The 26,422-nt window shown below is 32.7% G+C and overlaps 1 protein-coding gene across 1 annotated transcript in view; it reads left to right on the top strand.

Moving 5' to 3' along the window:
* Positions 1-1,074: 1,074 nt before the first annotated feature.
* PDE4D_1 (cAMP-specific 3',5'-cyclic phosphodiesterase 4D) overlaps positions 1,075-26,422 on the top strand; it is a gene marked incomplete at its 5' end in the record, with an annotated part of 193,579 nt that continues 168,231 nt past the window's right edge. The window contains one exon of the mRNA XM_051216755.1: positions 1,075-1,214. The remainder of the gene's footprint in view (positions 1,215-26,422) is intronic.

The raw sequence follows: 26,422 nt of genomic DNA on the forward strand, positions 1-26,422 counted from the left end.
AACAAAAAAATTCGTATATATATATACGATTGTCGCGCAATGCTGACTAGTGTTAAAGACGGTTTGAAGAAAGTTAGGGGCGGCCAAACGAAAACGTGACATCAGTCCACAAAGTCACCAACTTCTAATCTGAGCCATGTTGTTAGATGCTGACTACTTGCTCGGGGTCTGCGTGACTATCGTAATCAATGGTTGGAGACTCTTGGTGACATGACTCAATTTCGATCACAATGTCGTAGGTGTATACACACTGTAAAATGTGATCGATAGACGAACACACCAATAATGAAGTGAAACGCCTACCACCATATTAACTCATTTTGACCTTGTGCGACTGTATCTCTTTACTAACCAATCGCAGTTTGATGTTCATTGTAAAACAATATTTGTTTTGTTGACTCATTTTTCCTATTCTCTGGCTACTGTTCGGTATGTTATTTGTCTCTGTTTTTCCCTGTATTAATAGACCGTACTGTTTGTTTGTACACTAACGATGTTAATTTATGTTTTAGAAACAGATAAAGTTTATCTAGCCAAATAGCTTGCTTGTTCTGACTTTGGCCAAACCAAGACTCTGTATTCGACGGTCTAGTGAATAGCTCAGAATTAAACCTGTAGGAAATTGCTTCCTACACACACTTTAAGATTAAAATCGCTTCATATCTTTCTTCCTACAAATTAATTCTTTCTTCCTGCACTATATCCCTATATGCAATCTTTCTTTTAGATATTACCACCACTGACTTAACTACTCCGATGAATCCGGTGTTCGTCTTGTCGTGCTGATGAGGTATGCCAACTTGAACCGATGCAAATATGTGCTTGGTTTTATGTTTTAGCTGACTGACTAACTACTGACTGATACACAGCTTAATAATAATAAATTCATTAAAAACAAATCCCTTCACTGAACTTCATATATTTTCAATTCCATATATATTTTATCTTATTAGTTATTTTCATTTAACCATTCAAAACAAATTAACCAATCAAATTTATCTCAAATATGATTGGTTAATCAAGGTCAAATTGAATATTCACAGTTTAATCATTTGAATCATATGTATATAGGTAATTCTCGCAAATGATTCAAATGAAATATATACATTTACAAGATAATTCTATGGATATCTCATCAATATTATATTCATAAACTTTAACTTTTCATTATACTATCAATTATAAGAAAAAGAAATCAATAATTTGTGGATAGGGTAAGTTATATATTTGCTAGTAGTATATATAGATTTGAAATAAGTAAAGAATATAATGATTGTTAAACTGATATGATTCATACAGAAAAAGCTGACTTTTAAACTTGGAGTATATATATATATACAATCTTGTTCTACATGTTCGTTAGTTGTTGTGTTCTAGTTTATGCAATATAAACAGTAATAGTGGTGGAGCTTTTTTTGTTCAGGTGAATGATTTTGATAGAGTTTTGTTCTGTGAGCTAGATGGTTTGATCGTGGAGCTTTCATCTAAAGTTTGTATTGATGATGTTGTTCAAAAGAATGATGAAAGTTTCACGACTAAACCATTTAGCTCAGAGAACAAAACTCCATCAGATTGTAATAGTTTACGCAAATAATATGTAATATTTCCATTCAATAATTGATATTTTCAGTTAGCGTTCGTGAACTTTAATCTTTAATCATGTCAGTTTAAGAAAAATGATAAAGTTGGTAGTATGATCCCATGAATAATTCACTTTTTCCTTATTCCGTTAAATTGTATGTCAACGTTACTGTGCTTTTTTTCAAGCTATGACCCATATTCCTGTTAAAAAGAAACATAACTAGTTTATTAAATATTAAGTCATGAACCTATTTGATCAGCGATCAATATCGTGTTTGTTAATCCTGGTAGAATATCTATCAATCAAGTTGTATTCTAACCATTCATCCAAATAATTTCATATCACGAGCATTTTGAAATATAAGGTGTTTAGAGGTAGTCAATAAAAAAAAACAACTCATAACTTAGTTCCGTTTCCGTTGAAACTCTTAATTGAATCATACCTGGGATGATGAAGGAACTATTGTTCATTCTGAGATTCGAATACGCATCACCTAGTTTCGTATTCTGAGACCCTCCAACATGAGAAACAATCAAAATACTAAATCCATAAAAATTAATTACATCAAATTTTGATTGTATGAAAACATTGAAAATCGAATTATATACACATTTTAATTAATCAATGTTTGTTCGTAAAAGTAAACACATATTACTTGTTTTTCAAACACTCATTAGATTCTAATCAATATAGAATGAAATAAACTTAGAATATATATGTATATTACTTACGACCAATCCTTCTTCCCACTGTTACTCATTAAACATACGTATATATATATATATATACACAGAAGGGGTTTTGTGGAGATTGTAGTAATTTCAATAGTTAACATCATGAATCACTTGAAGCTAGACCATCATGGAAAACCTGAAAGAGCTGGAAGGTCATTTCGTCCTATTGTGGGACTCCTCCTTGACAGTGCGCATCCACGATCCCACCTCGCGGGATTCGAACCAAGGACCTATCGGTCTCGCATGCGAGCGCTTAAACATTAGACCACTGAACTGGCCGGCATACAACTGTGCCAATGTCTAACTTCAACTATATATATATTGTTTAACCAAACTTGTGTACTAACAGCTTGTTCTGGACTGTATATTACACTTATAATCTTATGTAAAACAATTGTATCTAGATATCATAATCATTTAATTAACATAGAGTTATTATTACAGATATTAATTCAATTGGATGAACATACAATTGTGTACTTTAGTGTAAATTAGTTTATATAAATTATTCGGTCATTAAATGATAAACAACTTTTATTTTCCATTCAATTAATCCAGTTTAGAATGGAATGATTAAATTTAATATAAAGTGAAAAATCAAAAAAAAATAATTTTATTCGAAAATTTAGTTAAAATTTCGATTTGCTTCCATTTGAAATTAAAACAAATAAGGAAAGGTTAATGAATTTAATAGTTAAATTCATGAGTCATTTGAAGTTAGACGACCATGGAAAACCTGGAATCACTGGAAGTCCATTTCGCCTTAGAATGGTACTTCTCAATAGTGCGCATTTACGATCACGCCTTTCACGAGATTCGAACTCAGTACCTATCAGTCTCGCACGCAAACACTTAACCTTTAGAGCACTGAGCCGCCTAACTTCAATCAATCTACGAAATAGCGCCGCCATCCACCATTATCATCAGTGAGTTAATATTTCACAACCGAGCCGGTTGAACTAAATTGTTCACTCCAGGAACTACCTCTTAAAGCCAGTCACTAGTGAGCATATATTGATTAATATCAGAAGGGGTTTTGTGGATATTATAGTAATTTCAATAGTTTAGATCATGAGTCGATTGAAGCTAGACCATGCTGAAAAACTTAATGAATTTACCTGATTATAATGAGTGTTTATTAATATTAATTAAGTAAACATAATTCACTATTGTTGTTCTTCTATAGACATCAAATGATTATACTTGGTAATAACAATAATATAGTTAATTTGTAACCAACAAAACTAAAAACAATGATGTTACTAGTTCACACATTGTAATTGTTTTGTAAAAGTAATGAAATCTGCTCACATCTTTGATGAATAAACTTGAGATACTATTGTAATGAATGAAAACTTAGATACAGTAAATTAACTAATTGATTTTAAGCAAAATCATACAACGCTTTTGTAAAATATGAAGATTATACGACAAAGACATTATTTGCACATATTCTATGAGTTATCCTTTATATACTCTATCATTCTGGTAACTCTGTTTTTGTTGTTGTTACTCTCTTTTTCCCTTTCTCTTCTCTAATTTTTTTTATCTTCTCTTAGTAAGTATTCTATTTTCGATCCTTGTTACATACTACTTATACCTATCCACTTAAGTAGTACACATCACACTATATTACTTAATTATTACTCATTGATAGTTATCAAATACATACTCCAAACTAAATGATTTGATGAAACTTATACAACTTCTGTAACAATTCGGAAGACTCCAGGTCTCCCACATTGTACGAGCATTCCATGTACCTAAATAAATGGTTGCTTTGATTGTCAGATGGGGCATCAGCCTTGTAACTTCCAAAGGAACTCAGCTTTCACCATGAGGCGTCATAACTCTTCTAAATGAAGACTTCCTGACTCCCACGACAGATTTTAAATGGTTTGAATTATTTTTTCTGATTAGCGTTTTTTAGCGAGTTAGTTTTCTACGGGATGGGATCTATAACCCCATGCCCAACCCTCCTCCTTTATCCAAGTGGGATTTTACAAATACAAAATAACTTAATCTGAGACATTCTGAATGTTTGGTAGTTTGATAAGGCGTAATACATTTCAAATTGTGCTTGATTCGTCAAATGATTAATAAAAAAACATTGCCCAAAATCTTTCTATCTAAACTATAAGTGTATATCAAGCATTATTAACTGTAATTGGTTTCATCTAATGTGTAAAAAGTCATTTGATAACCATTACTAACACCTTACTCTATACATTTATACAGTATTATGTTAAATAAATCTGTGGTTTGTTTAGTTTAATTATTTATTCAACTGATATTAGTTCGTGATGAAAATCATCTTTATAAACAACAATTCATCAGTCACGAAACAATTTAATAAGTATATATAATGTTATAAAAGCCAAAATATAACAAAACTATACTATGAATAAAACACTTTACTAGACTTAAGTGAATTACTTTCTCAATGAAAAAGTTGTAGAAATGGTTCGATATTATTGAAATCATGAATCTATTTAAGTTAGACCACTACTCAACACTTGAAAGCATTAGATAACCATTTGGCTTAACCTCTAAACATTCATACACGAGACCGAGTGTTCAGACTTCAATACCCGCTTGTATAGTCGTAGATTTGCAGTACTGACTAGTTCCATACTAGGAAGAAACATCGATCTAGTGCCTCCGGGTTTTGCGTCGTAGTCTAACGTAGATCAGTTCATGAATTCGATGAATCAGTTGAGTTGAAATCACAAATTAATTCTAAACAAATAATCATTGAATACTAGAAAGCACTGGTCACTCTTTGCATTCTCATGTGGGAGTACTCAGCAGTGTGTATTCACAATCTTATTAGTGATTGAGCTAAGGCCTTACAGATTCAGGGTGAAAGCTTAAACTCTTAGTGAATCGATAATTAATAATAAGAGGTTATTGCTAAATCCATTAGGACAGATCGAGACCACACACACACACACAGAAGTGTCGAATGTTAAGGTCAGTCCCGTCTCCAGATGAAATCCTAAAATAAAACAAAACAGTCAGTGAATACAGAATGAGGAAGGGAATAATCTGAGTACCAGTACAGCTAGAATGATAAAATGGTCTTTAAACGTGATATCTTATGTTGAAAAACTTTATATCGTGTAAAGCAACGGTATAAGGTACTTCAATATGTGTCATATTTTTAATGCAAACGTTAATGTTAAGCAATTCTCCATCAAACACTACATTATTTTCTGGTTCAATACATGGAAAGAAAAAGTCTATTTTCTAAATATCAAGCAAATGTCGAGTAATAACATTAACACTGACGAGTTCTACATAGAAATATAGCGCGTCCTAAATTTCATTACTGGCCAGTAATCCAACTTTCACTGAAACTTATAACTAAGTGCCAATATTAAGGCAGTCTACATAACAGGATGATCTCAACTCAAGTTCACAGCAATAACGACGGGATGGTAGATACACTCCAAGATATTGATCATACACTGTAGTTTGTAAAGTGTAAACGATAAACACGAATGAAAAATAAAACACACCATAGATAATCATCTTGGTAAATATTTCTTAAAGGAAAGGTAAACAAACAAATTGAATATTCTAGTTATTTATTACATATCCTAAACAAGAATTGATCAATAACTGTGTGAGAAAGTTTAATTCATAAAAAGCAAAATAAGTGAAGAGAAAACTTTTCACAGTCAACAAATTGGGACATATCTTCAATACAAAATTTAAAAAAAAATCGTACAAATGGTGTTATAATGAGCTTATGGTGGTTCCTTGAAAAATGCATTCAGGAGCCAAGAGAATGCTGAAAATATTTCGATCAATCCGGATACTATGAAAGCTTTCAAGAGAATTCTAGAAATCGAGGAATCGTGTTTTTAGTCTTCTGATTAGACATTTAATAGTTTTATTGCCAATTTAGGTATGTTTTCCAAAAAAATTTTAGAATCTTAAGATTAATTTTCTGTCGGTGAACTGATCATTAAAGTATGACTTCCATATTTCCCACTCTTTTTTACTGTTCAGAATTTACGTTTAGTAGAGATAAGGTTTATCAAGCGGATTGGAAGCTAAATTTCTAAGCGTTCATATACAAGACGCTTTAGATAGCGAAACAGTAAACTACCATTTCCGGATATAGAACTAGTTAGGAAGCTATATTTGTGAAAATACCATGAAACCTTATTTCAGGGCTTAAGGACCGTAGAGAACAAATAGAGTGATGGACAAATATTTCAGCCTTGTGTAGCATGTTTCAGTAAAGACAATGCCGAAAGCATGAATTTTTTAACCACTCAAAGTAAAAAAACAAACAAAGCTGTTTGTTTATGGTTGAATTCACGATTTATTCCTTGCTAGACCACTATTGAGGACGTGGAAGTAGTGAACATCCGTTTCGTCCTAGCATTGAACTCCCCAGCAGCGATCAATCACGATACCGTAGGCGGGAATCGGACCAAAGACCTTCAGTCTCACACGCAAACCTTTAACCTCTAGACCACTGATCCATGATCTTGCGCAACTCTTCATCCATTATCTCAGGTAAACAACTGTCTCACACCCGACAAGGACTGAAATCCACCAATCACAGCTTCTCACCAAAACTCTAGGAAATCCCGCATGCTGTATCGTAGATGCACACTGTTCGTGAGTCCCATAATAGGATAAAATGGCTATCCAGTGCTTCTAAGCGGTCAATAGTGGTCTAGCTTAGATCAACTCATAAATACATCTTTAAACATACTATAATTCCTACAAATTCGTCAATTACTTCATAAGAGCTTACAATTTTCAACAAATACTTGTTAATGTATATAAATAGATATCTATCTTACTTTATCGACTATTCACAAAGTAAAAAACAAACAAACCTGTTTGTTTACAGTTGAATTCACGACTTAATCCTGCACACAGCTCAATAGTCCCATACTTGAACAAAATGACTGTCCAATGCTTCCAAGCGTTCAATGGTGGTCTGGCTTAAATCAACTCATGAATTCATCTTTGAACATATTACAATCTGACAAATCCACAAATAATTTTTTATGAATGCTTACAACTTTCAATAAATACCAATAATTTCAATGGTGAAGATCATGAGTTCATTGAAGCTAGATCACTTTGTAAAACCTGGAAACACCGAATAGTCACTTCGTTGTATTGTAGAACTTCTCCTTGACAGTATGCATCCATGTTTCTACCTTGAGAGATTTGAACCCAAAACTTATCCGGGTTGTAGAAGTGTACTATCAAGGAAAAGTCCTGAAATAAGACGAAACGGTCGTCTAGTACTTCTAGGTTTTCTATGGTAATCCAACTTCAATGGACTCATGATCTCAACCATTAAAACATTACTATAATCTCCCCAGAAACCTTTCTGATAGAACTGTCAATAATCTTGAATAATCATTATTGAAATGTATATAGTTTATGGGAAATATTAAAATCCTAAACAGATGACCAGGATAATGGATATATATATATATAAAGATATAACTTATACATCAGTATACCTATTGAACTATAAATCTATTAGTGATAATTATCTATTTCTATTTGAAAACTTAAACTTTACCTAATTTTTCTTTCTTTTTTTTTCTTTTTGATCATTAATCATAAAATAAAAATCATATCTCATTGACCTGATAATGCCGAGAGAGAGGGGAAAGAAATTAAGTAGTATAGTTTTTTTAAATAAAATAAAAAAGGATTTATAATTGGCATTTATTTACTTTTCATTAATGAAGACTGTGTTCCAATTATGTTTCATTGTGTCTATGCACTAGAGTGTGTATGTGTGTGTGTGTGAATACGTTCATGTATGTATCTACTATACACTAAATGAAAATTCATTCTTCATGTAGACATTAGATGGGAGATGTAAAAGATGGTACACTAATAGAAATAAAGATCATTCATAATATTCATTCAATGAAATATAAATATTGGTGCATAAACATAACTTTTTATATCATGATGATTAAGGTGAATGTTATAAATTGTGGTATTTCGCCGTATGAATATATAATGTAGTGGATAACACCAGTTAGAGAACAGTGAATTACCAACCAGATCAATGACGCGTAAATCTGTACGAGCAGTCTAATGTCTATAACGATCCTGTTTCGTTTAGTCCAGAACACCAATCTCAGCCTTCGTGATATGAATCATGTATTTCAAACATACTGGGTTTATATACGAACCAAACAGACCACATCACACCATAAAATAGAAAATACACATTTGTACAAGATCGAGATAAAAGTCGTTGTGAATGTAGGAGACTGTAATTAATAGACTGGACAAAACTCAAGAACGGTAAATTGTATAATAATAGTTCATAGATCAAAATAAAGCTTCTAATAAGAGGAACATGAATATGAATAGTTTAGTTATTTAACGATTATACGATAAAAATATACGTATAGTATTAGTCTATAAATAGATTCCAAAAGTTACCATCCATAATTCTCGTCGGGATATTACAGTGAGTAGGCGTAAACCAGATTAAGTATGGAAAGGTATAAACTCTTAGGTATATGTATAAAAGTAATATGAAATATTACTAAAGTTTTCACTTTTACAACCGTTTTGTAATCATATGTAGATTAGTTAAGATCAATTAAACGAGAAAAATTTGGCTTTGATAGTGTAAATTATTATATTCTTCATAATCCAGTCAATAACAACGTAGAACTTCGTACTTATGTACATCAGTTAGAGTTGCCATACCACATTAACACAGAGATGCAGTTCTCGATTCAAATCCCGTAGTGATAGAGGTGGTAAGAGTATAAGCAGTAATCAGAAAGATTAGGGTTTGAAGATGTTATTTAAAGAGTTTAATCCAGTGAAATAAATTTGGAAAGAGAAAAAAAGAGACAAGGAGGATTCAGGAAATTAGGATTTGGGAGAACACAAAGAGTGTATGCACCTGCACCATTGCAAACGATTCTGAGCCATGTCATTCAAATTCTCTAATCATCGGTTGCTATCATCTCGCGGATCCCAACCAGGTAGTCTACATCTACAAACATGGCTCAGTCCACTTCATAATGGCATAATACTAAACTCATTGTGAAATATTAACCAATAATGTTGAATCTGAAATTGCCCTTTTAAGTTTTAATGACGTTCTCAAGTAAGAAACAATCTTTTTCAAAGAAACAGTATCATTTATTTGAAATGTTCTTGAATAAGAAGTTGACAAAGGAATAAATAAATTGAGGTAATGACGAATGTAAACAAACACAGATTGTGATATTGTTCCAACAAGTACCTTCAGAGTAAATGACTAATCATTACGTTTGGAATGCATAACTATTTAGTATTCTTTCTTTATAGCTTCTGTCATCAAAACTTTGTTTACAAATATAGATGTTTGATCAGTTAGCTAATATAAAGAAAATTTAATATCTAAGATTTATAACTAGTATCTATGACATAAATGTTTCCAGATTATATTCAAATGTGTTTCAGTACAGCTTTTGGTGAATAATACCAGTACTAAAACTATTCCGAAATATGTTTTTTTAACTTTAGAAGTGTATTTTATTAACATCTGATATCACATTTCATTGAAAGACATCATAGTTTATAATGGATATCAGATTGGATAATTATCAATTTTATGCTAGAAATTTCTTGGATTAGTTGAAGTTACACATTAACACCGTTGGATGCCAGTTGGCTCAGTGGTCTAGAGGTTAAGCGTTCATGCGCGCGAGACTGGGTTAGAATCTCTTAAGTCGAGATCGTGGATCAACACTACTGAAGAGTCCCACAATAGGACGAAACCGCCATCTAGTGTTTCCAGGTTTTCCATGATGGTCTAGCTTTAATTGGCTCATGATCTCAACTATTAAAATTACTATAATATGTACAAAAAATCCCTTCTGATAAGTTTTATGTGTTCAATAACCATTAATCTCACATGGTTGTCATGAGATTTCATGTTTAGACTATGATTTTGTTGGGGACGTTAGATCCCCAGAACTCACTTGGGAAAGGACCTAATCTTGTAATTTTATTTAGACAATTTGAATTTCTTTGTTTTCGCGCCAAAGGCGCTCTTGTCACCTTCATGTCGTATTTCCCGTTGGGAAATATCTTAAATGCTATTGGTCCGTTGCGTCTTTTAGTATGCTGTTTGGTAACTCTCCCCAAGGACGGTGTTGTACTGTATATATACGTTTTGAATTGTGTTTGTTGTTATCGCTCGTTTCTGGCTGTTTTGCAGAATATACTTCCCATTCCAAGTTTGAACTTCTCCCTTTAGTTAGCGAGGCTGGGACGCATCAATAGCTAGCTTACTGGTCTTTGGTCATCGAGTTGTAAATTTAGGTAAGGAATTAAGTTTAGGATTTAAAGTTTAAGGTTAAAAATTTAAGTAAATGTTTTCAATGCTGAGGAGTCACATACTAGGACGAAACGGCCTTCAAGTACTTCCAGATTTTCCATGGTGGTCTAACTTTAATTGACTCATGATGTCAACTGTTGAACTTATTAAAATCTCCACAAAACCCCTTCTAATGAAATGTTTTCATTATCAAAAATCATATAAACTATAATGTCAAAAAGGCTATTTAAATATGAATGTGAATAAATTATACATTAAAATTCAAGATTTGTTATTCTTAGATTCATTGGTTTACCCATTAAATTATAATCTTGCCGATTTCATAAATAAGATTAATTATTATATGCTAATGAATGATACTTAGTTCACAATTCCTCAAGGTCATCATTCATTAGTGATTTTCTCTTTTTTATTGCCTAATAATTTTTGGAATCAAATAGAGATTTTGTAGATATTAAATATTAACAACGTTAGATACCCGGTGACGCAATGGTCTAGTGGTTAATCGCTTGCATATGCGAGACTAATCGGATTCTAGGTTCAAATCTCGCAAAATGGAATCGTGAATGCTTATTACCAATTAGAAGTTCTATACCAGGACGAAATAACCATCTTGTATTTCTAGATTTTTCATGGTAGTCTAACTTAAATTGATTCATGAATTCAACTATTAAATAAGTTGTAATAACATTTGAGAAAACGAAATAATTGATACACTACTTAAATAGGTAATTTATTGATGAATGATAAAGACTCATTATTTTTCCATTAGCGCCTGTTACTCCCAATGGAGCATAGGCCGCCGACCAGCATTCTCTAACCCACACTGTCCTGGGCCTTCTTTTCTAGTTCCATCCAATTCTTGTTCATTTTTCTCATGTCTATTTCCATTTCCCGGCGTAATGTGTTCTTTGGTCTTCCTCTTTTCCTTTGGCCTTGAGGATTCCATGTGAGGGCTTGTCTTGTGACGCAGTTTTGTGCTTTCCTCAATGTGTGTCCTATCCACTTCCAGCGCTTCTTCCTGATTTCTTCCCCCGCTGGGATATGGTTTGTTCTCTCCCACAGTACGTTGTTGCTAATAGTGTCCGGCCAACGGATACGAAGTATTTTGCGTAGACAACTGTTAATAAACACCTGTATTTTTTGGATGATGGCTTTCGTAGTTCTCCAAGTTTCTGCCCCATACATTTGTATTGAAAATCCTGACCTTGGTGTTGGCTGACAATGGCTTTGAGTTCCAGATGTTCCTCAGTTGTAAATATGCTGCTTTTGCTTTGCCGATTCGATAAAGACTATTGTAAAGATAATTTCTTGAAATCTTAATAGATCTGGGTTTTTTTTCTTTTCTGCTTTTTCGTGAAACAACAAACTAAAAAAAAAATTTTTAAAAATAAATAAATAACTTCAATAGTTGAGATCATTAGTCAATTGAAGCTAGACCATCATGGAAAACCTGAAAGCACTAGACAGTCGTTTCATCCCACTATGAGACGACTCCTCAGCAGTGAACATGATCTCAACTATTGAATTTACTACAATCTCCACAAAACCCCTTCTGACACACATAAATCATTGACAATATCACTTGAAAGAAGACAGTTAAACTATACATGTATATGCGATTTTTTCTTTTTCTCAGATCAACAATTACTTATGACATCATTTACAGATGAATAAATTCTATTGTTCTTGTTGTTTTGTTGTTGTTGTTTATCTGTATATTTATTTCTTTTTGTTGTTGTTGTTTCTTTTCTTTATGTTTGTTAATCTGAATAACATAAATGATCTTTTTTTTTCAAATTTTAAACAAGGTCATTCGATGAATAATAAATGATATAACAATAATAATAATAATAATAATAAAAAGGAAAATAAAATCAAATCTATGTCAACATTATTATTATTATTATTAATATTACTGATAATATTACCATTATTATTACTAATATTGTTATCATCATCATTATTATTATTACTATTATCATTACTATTATTATTATTACTATTACTATTATTATTACTACTACTACTACTATTATTATTATTATTATTATTATTATTGTTGTCATGTATACATGGAAAGATGAATGAATAATGTGCTTATTTAAAAACAATAAAAAAAAACAACGAAAGAACACGGAACAAAGAAGAACATCTTAATGATAAATGGAATGATGATGTATAGTTTTTATAATCATAATCTAAATGAAAAGATTAAATTATCTTTTATTTTTTTATTATAAAAGAATAAGAGCAAAAGATGAAATGATTAAAAGGATAAGAAATTATTTACCTTATAATATCCAATTGAAATATATTAAGATTTAGATTATCGATAGTAATATCTACCTATTCTATGGAGAATAATTCAATATTCAATGAAAATAAGATGAAAGTAAATGAATGTTAAATACCTCTAATAATGTTACCTACTTACTTGCTTACTTAAGCCTGTTACTCCTAGTGGAGCATAGATCATTGACCAGAATTCTTCTTTATCCCACTCTATCTTGAGCATTCTTTTCTCGTTCTATTCAATTGTTGTTCAGTATTCTTATGTCTGTCTCTATTTCTCGATGTAATGTGTTTTTTTTGGTGGTCTTTCTCTTCTCCTTTGACCTTGAGGGTTCCAAGTGAAAGCTTGTCTTGTGATGCAGTTAAGTGATTTTCTCAATGTGTGTCCTATGCACTTCCAGCGCTTCTTTCTGATTTTTTCCTCCGTTGGAATCTGGTTTGTTCTCTCCCACAGTAGACTGTTGCTGATAGTGTCTGGCCAATCGATCCAAAGAATTTTGCATAGACAACTGTTAATAAATAATTATAACTACTGGATGATGGCTTTCGTAAGTCCCCGACTTTCCGCCCTATACAGTAGAACTGTCTTGACATTTATAATGTCATTAATTTTGTATGGATGATTTGCATAATCACGTAGACTTACATGTACGTACGTATTAACAAATTACAATTAAGAATGACATGTGTAAAATGAGTTTTTACATAAAAATTGTCTGTTTCATTGCCTTTAATAGCGAGAACGGTTTAAGTTTGTCTTACTAAAATGGGATCCCTTTATTCATGTTTCCAGCTTTCATATATATATTGTTAGGTTTAACTCTACGTAAAAGCTTTTTAATATCCCAATGAGTAGAAAAATTAGATTTTCTGACGTTTCTTGACTTGGTGTAAGTCACTTCTTCAGAGAATAAATAACCAAATTATAAATAATCCAAGTTTTAATAGTACAAATGAATAATGTAAGAATACTATGTGATCAATCAAAAAACAGGTCTGAATAAATTAGCATCATGCCGTTTCGGTAAAGATGATTCATAAGCGACATGTATGTAAATTTGTGCATATGCAAGCGTGCACTGTTAAGGATGAAAAACGTGTAACCTTTATGGTAAGAAAGGATAGAGTTTAATTTGTAAGTTAATAGTGTGAATTCTAAATAATATCAGACTAGGCGGCTCGGATAGATAGTCCAAGTAGGATGTATGGTAAGGCCTTCTTTTCTATTGAGAGAAGTACTATTAAGCATTATATGGAGCGCTTCAGCTACTCTCCTTTCTTTGTAATTGGAAAAGCCTTTTTGTAATATTTTCGAAACCTATATGGTGATTGTTGAAAATGGCGTGAACTGCTATTGTTGATTAAATTTGAAGTTTATCCAATTATACGGGATTGCTGGGAAGTTTCTTTGTGTACCTAATATGTTCTTTGGCACGAGTCAAGATTTCGCGAGATGACTCTCCAATATAGACAGCATCACAATCGACACACCTTATTTTGTAGACGCAGTTCTGTGTTGACATGAATGGGATTTTTTCTTTTAAGCGAACTAAAGTATTTCGAAGTGTATTCGTTGTTTTGTAATATACTTTAATTCTGTATTGTCTTAAGATTCGTGGATGAGCACTGCTGAGGAGTCCCACAATAAGACAAAACAACCGTCCAGTGCTTCCAGATTTTTCATGGTCGTCTAGCTTCAATTGACTCATGATCTTAACTGTTGATATATATATATATATATATATATATATATATATATATATATATATAAACAGTGATTGCTTTAAATAAATATTAACGAATGAAATCAGTGTAAAGTTTATAATTTTGTACTTAACAGATTTACTGAAACCACTTAATTCTAAATTTCAATAACAAGGTTTTAAGGATAATTGAAAAGTTTTTTTGTTTTTGTCTATTTGTTTTTCTTTACAAATATTTCCATGTAACTACTTGAATACGTGAAGGATACTCAAAGTTGGGAACACTATGTTTAGTTAAATCCATCAATGTATACATAATGTTTATTGAATAGTAAAAGGGAGGTACTCTTTATAAGACCTGGTTTTTTTTTAAAAATTAGGTTGTTAAATAGACAAATCAATTAGATTTTATTTTATTTATTTTGACGAGAAGAATCATGTAAACATTATCAAAGGTTTTATAGAGGAAGCTACTTTATTGAAGGCAAATTACTTAATAGTAATACTGAAGGTTTAATTTAGTATTGTTATAAATTGTGGCCTGTGTGCCCTGTTAATGGATAACGTAACGATACCGCCAATTAGAAAACAGTGAATCGTTGACCGGACCAATAGTGTACAAAACCTGTGAGAACAGTCTAGAGTACTTATCGGTCCTGCTTACTGTGTAGCCCAGCCTGTTAAGTTCAGAACACCAATCTCAGCCTGTGCAATGTGAAACGTTTATTTCAAACATACTGAGTTTATATACCAACCAGACAGACCACATCGTACCATACTAGGAGGAAACGGCCGTCCAGTGATTCCAGGTTTTCCATGGTGATCTAGCTTCAGTTGACTCATGATTTCAACCAAAGATAGAAATTAGCGGGTAAAACTTACGAAATGGTACAGAATGTCAATTTTAAAAAAAGTATGGAGTACAATTAGATTATGGGTAAGTAAGTTAAATTAGTTGACTTTTTAAATATTTAGTTATAAATAATGACAATAACTAGACATTATCACCTTTGGATCCCAGCCAATTCAATGATCTAGAGGTTAAGCGTTTGTACACGTGACCGATAGGTTCTGGTTTCGAATCCCGCAAGGTAGGATCATCAATGTATACTGTCAAGGAGGAGTCCTACAATAGGACGAAACACCCTTTCAGTGTTTCCAGGTTTGTCATAGTGTTCTAGCTTCAATTGACTCATGAATTCAATTATATATATACATATATATACATGCGTTCAAAACTTTTATAAAAATTTACATTTGAATAAATTGAAAATGTCAATCATTTCACTGATTAATTTTCCACTACAAATCAAATACTAATTTATTTCATAATTTTTTATATAATCTTTATATTTACTACTAATAATTATTAATTTGGTTAAAAATCAGTTCATAATTATAATAAAAGTTACAGTTACAAATTTTTGTTCTACTTATTATATTTAATTGGTTGTTGCATGGTAACCTGTAGGGGGTATAGTGGATTGATTGGATTTGGGGGTGGGGTAAAACATTTAAATTGGTACTGTCTATCGGTTCTATTTCATTTATGAAGATAAGAGTTAAGAATATATATTTTTATTAATTATAAATTATCAATTATGATATATGTTTTCCTTAAGTTTTGTTATTGTTGTTGTTATTTCACTCGCAAAGGGTTACCCACTTATTTGATTAAAAGTACTTTACAATATGTGATACATCTCCTCAGCATATTGAATTTCATTTTTTCAGTGGTCTAGTTGGTTAAGCGCCTGGCGCGAGACTGATAGGTCCTGGGTTCGAATCCCGTGAGACGGAATTGTGGATGCGCACTGTCAAGGAGGAGTTCCACAATAGGACGAAATGGCCATCCAGTGCTTCCAGATTTTTCATGGTGATCTAGCTTCAATTGACTCATGATCTCAACTGTTTAAATTTCTTTTTTTTAAAGAATCTTTTAAGATGATTGGAAGTTTACTATTAAAAAAAAAGAGAACTGTTTCTAATTGTATTGACTGAACTGAGTCGATGGATGGACATAAGCATATGTAAGTATAGTAATTGGGAACATTTAAAGAATTCCATATTCGGTACAGTGATAAATGATCATAAATTATTTTATGGGATATATATCACAAAAGATTGTATCAATAAAGTAGGGTTGATAGATGATTAATTACATAAGAAAATCACTTGGATACATATCAGTTACCTGAATAAGGTTAATATATAATTGAAATAAATAATGATACAATTCAAATAATCATAAAGAACAATTAATCATCTTCTTAAATTAAATAGAATGATGAAAAGTAAAACAAAACGCTACAAAGAGGCTTGAAACAAATGTTTTTGCTATATTTCAGCAGTTTCAACTATTGGAATCATTATAATATCCACAAAATAAACCCTTCTGATATTAATCGACATATGCCTACTAGGGACTGGCTTCAAGAGGTATTTCCTGGAGTTCTAGTGAGAAGCAGTGATCAGTGGAGATCAACCGGTTTTATTGTGAGATAGTAACTCATTGAAAACAATGATGGATGTGTTTCTCAATTTCTTGGATTAGTTGAAGTTAGACATTAATACCGTTGAATGTCAGCCAGCTCAGTGGTCTAGAGCTTAAGCGCCTACGCCCACGAGATTGATATATCCTAGGTTTGAATCTCACGAGGCGGGTTCGTGGATGCGCATTGTCAAGGAGATGTCCCACAATAGGATGACACAACCGTTCACTGTTCCCAGGTTTTTCATTGTAGTCCCACTTCAATTGACTCATGATCTCAACTATTAAAATTACTAGAATATTCACGAAAAAAACACCCCTTCTGATACTAATTCCAAATATATTTTGACTTTTTAAATAACACTAAAGATCATAATAGAATAAAGTTAAACAAGATACACATGATTTAATTGCCAATTGAATGTGATGGAAGAAAATTAATGTAAAATTAAGCGTAGATAAAACTGATGACAAAAAAAGCCCACAACTTATCATTAAGTTTATTGCACAGAACCTTAGCAATTAAAAAGAAAGAACAAGAAATTAGTTATATTTATCAAAACTCTTATCAACTGTAATAAATTTCAATGAGATGCTAAATATGGATAGTGAATACGTGTGTTAACTATTAAAAACTGATAATATTTTTATAGTTTTGATGAGTTTTATTATTTGGTTTCCTATTATACTGTTATAGATACTTGTCCCTAAATTCCTTGATACGGCATAGGGTGGGGAGAGTCAGCTGTCTCTCTCTCTCTCTCTCTCTCGAAATGCTCGCATATGGCCACATGCATACAACCACTGCCATGGAAGTCCTACTCATTGCATTCTTACACCAGAGGTGTTGTTTACGAAGTTGAGAGGACGAAAAGCAAATGCCCGGCGCTTTAACTGGGTTAATGGACATGGAGATTCCACCTAGGGGAGTTGGAAAACCCTCATTCCAAACCAATCGTGCACATGGGCTCCAAGATTCTAAGGAAACAAATGACGTATGAACCAATTGTTGGTCACTGGCTACCATAGAACTGCATCTCCTGACGTTGCTCCAGTGCTTTGTGGATAAAACCTTTAGACTGAAGGCTCCGTGGACAGCCTCCTCCTCCTTCTTCAAATTTTCTGCCTTATTATAAGTGACAATAGAGAAACACTATTATTTATCATGTATCTATAACAGTATAATAAGAAACTAAACAGTGTAATTCAACAAAACTGTGAAAATATTTAACACACCTATTCATTATCAATATTAAGCATCACATTTAAATTTATTACAATTGATAAGTGTTTTGATAAATGAGTTTCTATTATACTTTTAATTTTATCACTGATATCTCAGAAAGGCATCAAATCTAAAGTTAAATTTATTAATTCATATGACATTTTGACTAAATTTTCCCAACTCATAAAGTCTAAATCTTATTTCAGCAAAAGATTTATCTCAATAATGGAAATCATGAGACAGTTGAAGCTAGACCACCACGGAAAACCTGGAAGCACTGCAAGGCTGTTTCGACCTAGTATGAGACTGCTCCCTGGCAGTGGGCATCCACGACCCCGCCTCGCTGGATCCGAACCTAAGACCTGTCAATCTTGCGCGCGAGCGAGACCACTGAGCCAGCATCTAACGATGTTAATGTCTAACATCAACCAATCGACGAAATTGCCCCACCGTCACCATTTTCTCCAGTGAGCTGATATCTCACAACAAACCTGATTGAACTCCACTAGTCACGGCTTCTCACTAGAACTCCAGGAGTGTCTCTTGAAGTCAGTCGCTGGGTTCGAATCCCGCGGGGGTGGAATCGTGGATGCGCATCACCAGGGAGGAGTCCCATACTAGGACGAAACTGTCGTCCAGTGCTTCCAGATTTTCCATGGTGGTTTAGCTTTAATTGGCTCATGGTTTCAACCATTGAAATTTCTAAAATCTCCACAAAACCCCTTCTGAAAAAGATTTATCATTTAAATTCATTTGGTATTGTTTTACTTGAAGTTTTCCATTGATGTTTAGGACAACAATTGATCAGTCACTTGTTGGCATATGTACATCTTGTGAGTATTGCTTCGATATTGCCTTAATTCACAAGCATTGTATACAAAGATGGATAGTGGCTAGTAGTGGAATCCAGGATGCGCGCCACTTTGTCCTATTTGGGACTCTTCAGATAGATGTATCCCAGAGTTGATGTTCACTCTGAGACTCAAACCTAGTACCATTCGGTTCAAACGTCATAGTGTCATCCGCTTAGCTACTGAGTATGATTGACTGCAGTCCTTTACATCAATGGGAAGATTCAAACAAACAATACCAAGTAAATTTAAACTTCACCCAACCGCATAAGCAAGTGGCTAGCAGTACTCAGTAGCTAAATGAATAACTCAATGGCGTTTGAAGCGAATTCTACTGAGTTCGAGCCCCAGAATGAACATAAACTCTAAGATGTAAGTATATCCAGCTGACTACTCACAAATAAGACGAAACGCACGTCCTGGATTCCACTACTAGCTACTATCTATCTTTGCATATAATACTTATGTTTCAAAGTTTCGTAAGCTGTTTCAAATAGACCAGATTTAATAATGATCGCAAAATGTAATATGAAACAATCATCAAAGAGGAAATAAATTATGTTGAAAATAGAAAAACAAACTAAACAACAAAAATTTTAAAAAAATGACATAAAACAATGTAGTGAATGAAAACAAAGGTGGGGATGATCAATTGTATTGTAACACAAAATTACAGAACAGTTTTGATATGTATTTGGTATCATTTTGAAAAATGCGTTTTATGATTTTAAATATGAACTTATCTGCATATATAAAATTTTTACCGACTACTTACGTTAGAATACATAATAATCATTTGATCCTAGTTCTTAATGTATGATCCTGCGCTCACCCTGGGTAGTGAGCAGATAGAAGTAGTCGAGAAGTTTGTGTATCTCGGTAGCTGCATAAGTGCTGGTGGGGGTGTGAGTGATGGGATCAGTTCACGTATAGTGAAATCCAGAGAAGCTTATGCTAATCTGGGCCATCTTTGGCGCCTTTGTGATATTAGTCTGCCTGTAAAAGGTCGGATCCACAACGCGTTAGTGAGAGCAGTTTTGCTCTATGTTTGTGAAACCTGGCCTCTCCGAGTTAAGGATGTTAGACGACTCTCTGTGTTCGATCATCGCTGTCTTCGAAGGATTGCTGACATCTAGTGGCAACGCCATGTTAGTAATGCAGATGTTCAGCATCGTGTGTTCGGACACAGGGACGATAATTCAATTGGTGTCACTATCTTGAAACATTGGTTTCAGTGGCTTGGACATGTTCTACGAATGTCATCCCAGAGAATTTCACGTCGTGTATTATTTGCCGACGCTAGGACTGGTTGGGAAAAGCGAAGAGGTGGTCAGTGTATGAAATGGTGTTGCGGTATGACAATTATCAAAACATTTACATTAATTGTGTTGACTCGTTAATCAACGGCATATGATAGATTTACTAAATGAATCTCTTAAAATTTCCAGTTGTTACTACCACAATTGTTGATTTACTCAGTGTAGTAATTGTCAGACGTCTCAAATCGTATAGCAATGAGATATTCACACAATTCAGTACATTTAACGTTGAATCGATTCAATAAACCAATCAATGAGTAGTGACTAATGCCATTTACATCTTATCCGTAGTGCTAATTTGCACTATAATAGCCACAAATCAAAGTGACTAGATATGAAATCATCATTCAGCTATTAATCCACAATACCGAATCGTATTCCCCAAAGAGCATCATTTCTCTCAAGATCACAAGTACTAACTAGAATAGAACGTAAATGGAACAGTGTGTCATGTTGATTAGTTTCATCTGCCTGATATATTCAATTGTTTCTTATGTTACATTCCGAACTGAACATACATAAAATAACTAATGCTAGATGAATCAATAAATTTATATTAGAACATGATTATATTACTCAATAATTCAGAATTAATGTTTTTTTTCTGTAATAACACTGGTGTGTGCTACTGGTATCGACAGATATAAGTAGTAAGTATCACCAATTGAAAGTGTAATGCCTAGAGGCAAAAGGTTGGAAAAGTCAAAAAAGAAGAGAATGAGAACAAATAGTGATTGATATAAAAATGAAGGCTCAATAAAATGTGAAACAATTGATAGATACTTTGCAAACGAATGATTTACTGTATAGTTCTCAGTTTTACCAAGATATTTTATCAGTTTATGTTTCAATATATTTCGTTGCCCCCCAATTGTGCTGTCGTTCATTACAATACAAACCTAGAAGCACTGGACGTCCGTTTCGTCCTATTGTGGGACTCCTCAGTAGATATACATATCACACTATCTGTCCATTCGTGTCGATTATATTCTTTATTTTCAGCTGTATTCTTATTTACATATTCGACTATTATATGACCTACCGATTATAACTAATCACATGATATGCATTGAAAATCATTTATTGTTTCCACATAACCATATTTTTTTAATGAGAAGTACTAAATCATGCATAAAAAGACTAAATGAAATTAAAATTATGAGGCATTGTAAAATGAAAGGGAAACGTTCTTACTGTTAATAATATCTACCTTTTACGTAATTTATGATGATAATATAAGTTGTAATTAGAGAGAGGTTTTGTGGAGTTTGTAGTAATTTAATAATCGAATTCATGAGTCCATTGAATCTAGACCCACAATGGAAAACCTGTGAGCACTGGATGGTCGTTTCATTCTAGTATAGGACTCCTCCTTAGCAGTGTGCATCCATGATCCCGTCCCGCGGGATTCCAACCCAGGACCTATCAGTTACGCGCACGAGCACTTAACTCTTAGACCATTGAGCTGGCATCAGTGGTCTTTTTTGTCTTTTTCTTCTCCAAATAGCTACACTAAATTCTACCTTAGTTTGCGTAAGTTACTAAAAAAACAGTTGATAATTCACTTCATTTCGAAGATAACCATTGATAAGTGGCTTTTGTAGACTCGAATGATTAGTGTAATGAGTTAAAACGTGTGACTTTAATATTCCACTAATACTGATTTGCAGTTTAGCAGCTTCTGTGTGGTAGCTAGAACCCCAATGTTTGAAATCAAGTCAAATTACTCGTAGAGGAGTCTATTTCTCTACAGTTTATATATATTTGAGGTATAAATATAGCTGTGATCGGAATATCTTCTTAAATACATGATGATAGACATTTGAATAGTCTTGTGAATGCGTTTGGCATAATTGAGAAATAATATTCATTATGAACTGAAGTGTAATAAACATTGAATAGCTGTTTTATTTTAATTCAAGTTCTCTTGACAGTCCTGATTCACAGTTGTTCCAATCCTTAATAGGTAAACACATAATAACAAGGGCTGATCAAAATTCTGTCCTAAATATCAACAATGGGACTACTCAAACCCTTACTCAAAACATTACTTACATAAGGTACTTATTTTAGATGTATGTCGAGAAACGTTGAGTGAAATGATATCAACTACAACATATTTCATGATCACTTATCATACTGATGATTCAACTGCTATTATTAATATTTTATGTCCTTCTACTAATCACACTTCTACTATTACCCATACTACTCACTACTACTGTAGTGAGCGAGAACATGAACGGGTGACAACCAAGTGTACTGGAATACAAACTTACAGAATTTCTTATTAAAATTCTAAAACCATAAAGTAAATACTTCATTTAAAAAAACCCATCAAGTGTCTTAGGCTTTAATGTTCCTTTACTTCCACATTAATCACTCAGTGTTTTCGCTAATTATCTTCGATTTCCCCAACCTTCTGCCTCCAGGAGTCCCACTTTCGATTGGTGATATATACTACTTATGTCTTTCGACATCGGCAGCACAAATCACACAACTACTACTACTACTAATTCTATTACAACAATAACTGCTAACTGTACGACTGATGACAATAATAGTAAAATCGCGGTAGTATTACCAAAAGTAGAGGTAATTATTAGAAATGTCACCTTATTAACTCTGACATATTCATATATAACCTTAGGGTCAGGCTAAATTAATGTAAATATATACCTCTTGAACTGTAATTTTCATTGAAACAAACATTAGTTCTGTATGTGAAATGACATTGAAAACTTGAATGATGGGCTACATTAAGACGTCATATATATATGAGATGATTCTTTACTGAGGCTCTCCCGTATTTTACTACTTAACAACAAATGTAGGGAAAGAATAAAACATGAGGAATGATCCTGTAGGGTGGTGGTTGGAGCTAGTCTCTAAGAAACTGTAGACCTGCGTTTCCTGTTATTTGGCAGTGGTCAGTAAAATGTGTCTGAAATCTTGAGGGAACCGATGCTCCATGGTGAATAACTAGTAGGTAACATCTCAGACTATGATACTGAGTGACATAGTATCAAGTTCAGATAAAAGCATCACTTCCCTCAAGATTTCAGGTCCTTTTTCTGACTAACGCTAAATAGCACCACCTCCAACCACTATCTTACATCTCAAACATAATTCACGCGATACTGAATCATCTAAACTAGTGGCCACATTTCAAGTTGATCAACAAAATTCCATTTGTATTAATAAGAACCTGATATATATGACATTATTCACTACCTAGTGGTCAGTCATTTATAAAATAGGTAGATACTGGTTCAGTGAAGTGTTCAACAAATAACAATCATTCTCAGGTCGCTTAGTAACTAGTTTCTCACTGAATTATTTAATAATAATATCGACTAATATGCCATTTATGTTCCTTATATGATATAGATATTTTCTTATAAATACCGTATACTAAGAAATCTGAGTTTAACAATATCGTATTTATTAGTTCCTACAACTTAACAGACGTATTGATAGTCGTTATTGAAGAAAAAAAATAAATCAATGAAGTTAAGTATATACAACCAATTTTATCGTTGGAATCATAGGCTTCCCTCAGCAACAACAACAACAACAACAAGAATTCAGTCTATTTCAGACAAATTATATTTTGTTATAAACCTTCAGATATATATATGACAGAATAATCAGATTATTATGTTATATTTTGTTAGTTACTTATTATGTTATGAGATTGTCATAATTTACTACTGATATCTACTTTTATTGGGTACATGTCCGAATCAGATACTTCAATCTAAAACCCCCCCCCAAAAAAAAGGAATAAGTAACTTTTATTAACTAATCAAATAGAGAAAAAAGAATGAATACCGCATTTTCAACCTACGCTTTATATATCTATTTCTTTAGATAACAAAGTTAATTCCTTACTAATAATATGCGACCGTCACCATCTCTCACTGACCATTTAATATGTTTGATTGGTCACAGTGTATCAAATGTACATTATTATTATTATTATGCACTATCTGAAACCTTCAATAAATCAATATTCATAGTCTAGTAATAAGTGCTTATCATCATGCGTATATATATGTAATAGATACAAAATATGATTGACAGTAACCTATGTTATGTTAGATACCATGTGAACTATGAAGTATGCTGGGTTTTCTTGTTTTTTTTTGTATTTTTAAAATCAACTTTCACCTAAATCATATTTTATATTTATAAATGCCCTAATTATAAGAAAAATTTTGATATCTGATATCTTGTATATAATTCCTTATTGATAAAGTGATTTGTAAGCTTACATTAAACAATATAGTATAGATAAAGTGAATTCTGTAACTTCATATTGTATAATAAGTTCTTGATTTACTCTGTATAGCGATTGTCATACGTATCAAAATTGTATAGCAACAACAACCTATTCATACAATTCAATAATTTTCATCTGAAATCGATTCAATAAATCGATTAATGAGTTGTGAGTTACTAATACCATGTATATCTCATCCTTAGTGTTTGACGAATTTCATTTAATAATTTGCACAAATCATAATGACTAGATATGAAATCATCATTCAGCTATTAATCCACAATACCGAATTGAATTCTCCAAAGAGAATCATTTCTCTCAAGATTACAAGTACTATTTGCTTACAAGTACTAAGTAGAATAGAACGTAAATGGAACAGTGTGTCATGTTGATTAGTTTCAGTTGCCTGATATATTCAATTGTTTTTCAAGTTACATTCCGAAATCTCTACCAGACAGGTAGAGACAAGTATCTACCTTAGTACAATAGAAGATCGTCAAGCAATTTTGTGGATTGGTTGAGGTTAGACATGAGCACCATTGGATGCCGGCCGGCTCAGTGGTCTAGTAGGTTAAGCGTTTACGCGTGAGAATGAATGCCCTGGGTTCGAATCCCGCGAGGCGGTAGTTTCAAAATAGGACGAGATGGCCGTCCAGTGCTTTCAAGTTTTCAATGGTGGTCTAAAATCAATCAGTTCATGATTTCAATCAATAATCAATATTAGTTTTAACATGTTATATTACTATATATTCAGCCTCAAACATCTATTGTTTGGAAATCCTTTTATTCAGAGGTGTTAAATTTAGGGAAGTTCATATATATTTATTCTGAATACTTTAATGAATGATACTATAATGTGTAACCAGCTAGGTGTTTCAGTCTTTCTGATATATTACGACTTATCTTCCTTATTAATACCATTTTCATAAAGAAATATTCACAATTATTTCAGTAAAACAATGTCTACTTAATAGATTGTTTTGAAATAAATGTAACTACTTTCTTTAATAATTCAAACATCAAACTGTTCACTAAGAATGATGTTAGAAAATCATTGAAAACGTGAAAGCACTGAACGGCCGTTTCGTCCTATTGTGGTACTCCTTCTTAGCAGTGTGTATCCACGATCCCACCTCGTGGGATTTGAACCCAGGACCTTAGTCTCGCACATGCAAACGCTTAATCTCTCAACCTCTCAATGGTGGTCTAACATCAATCGGTTTATGATCTCAACCAAAATATTTTACATTTGTTCCCTTTATATCCTGTTAAAAAGTGTTTCCAAACTGAAGTAATAGTCTTTCTATGTAAGTAAAAAAAGAAATATGTTATAGGAGAGCTAAATGTTTCTTTCTTAAAATATTTCTCGTCAAATCATTGAATAAAATACCAATTAAAGGAAGAAAAAGAAACAAACTACTTCCTAATTGACCAATACATTTTTCTATATATAAATGAACACAATTGACTCATGATCTCAACCAAAAAACTTAACAATCTCCACAACCCCCATACTGATAATGTATTATTACTTTTATAAGTAGAGATAGTGGCTAGTAGTGGAATCTAGCAAACGCGTTTCGTCCT

This window comes from Schistosoma haematobium, chromosome 6 (genome assembly GCF_000699445.3).
Source record: "Schistosoma haematobium chromosome 6, whole genome shotgun sequence".
NCBI classification, from domain to species: Eukaryota; Metazoa; Platyhelminthes; class Trematoda; order Strigeidida; family Schistosomatidae; genus Schistosoma; species Schistosoma haematobium.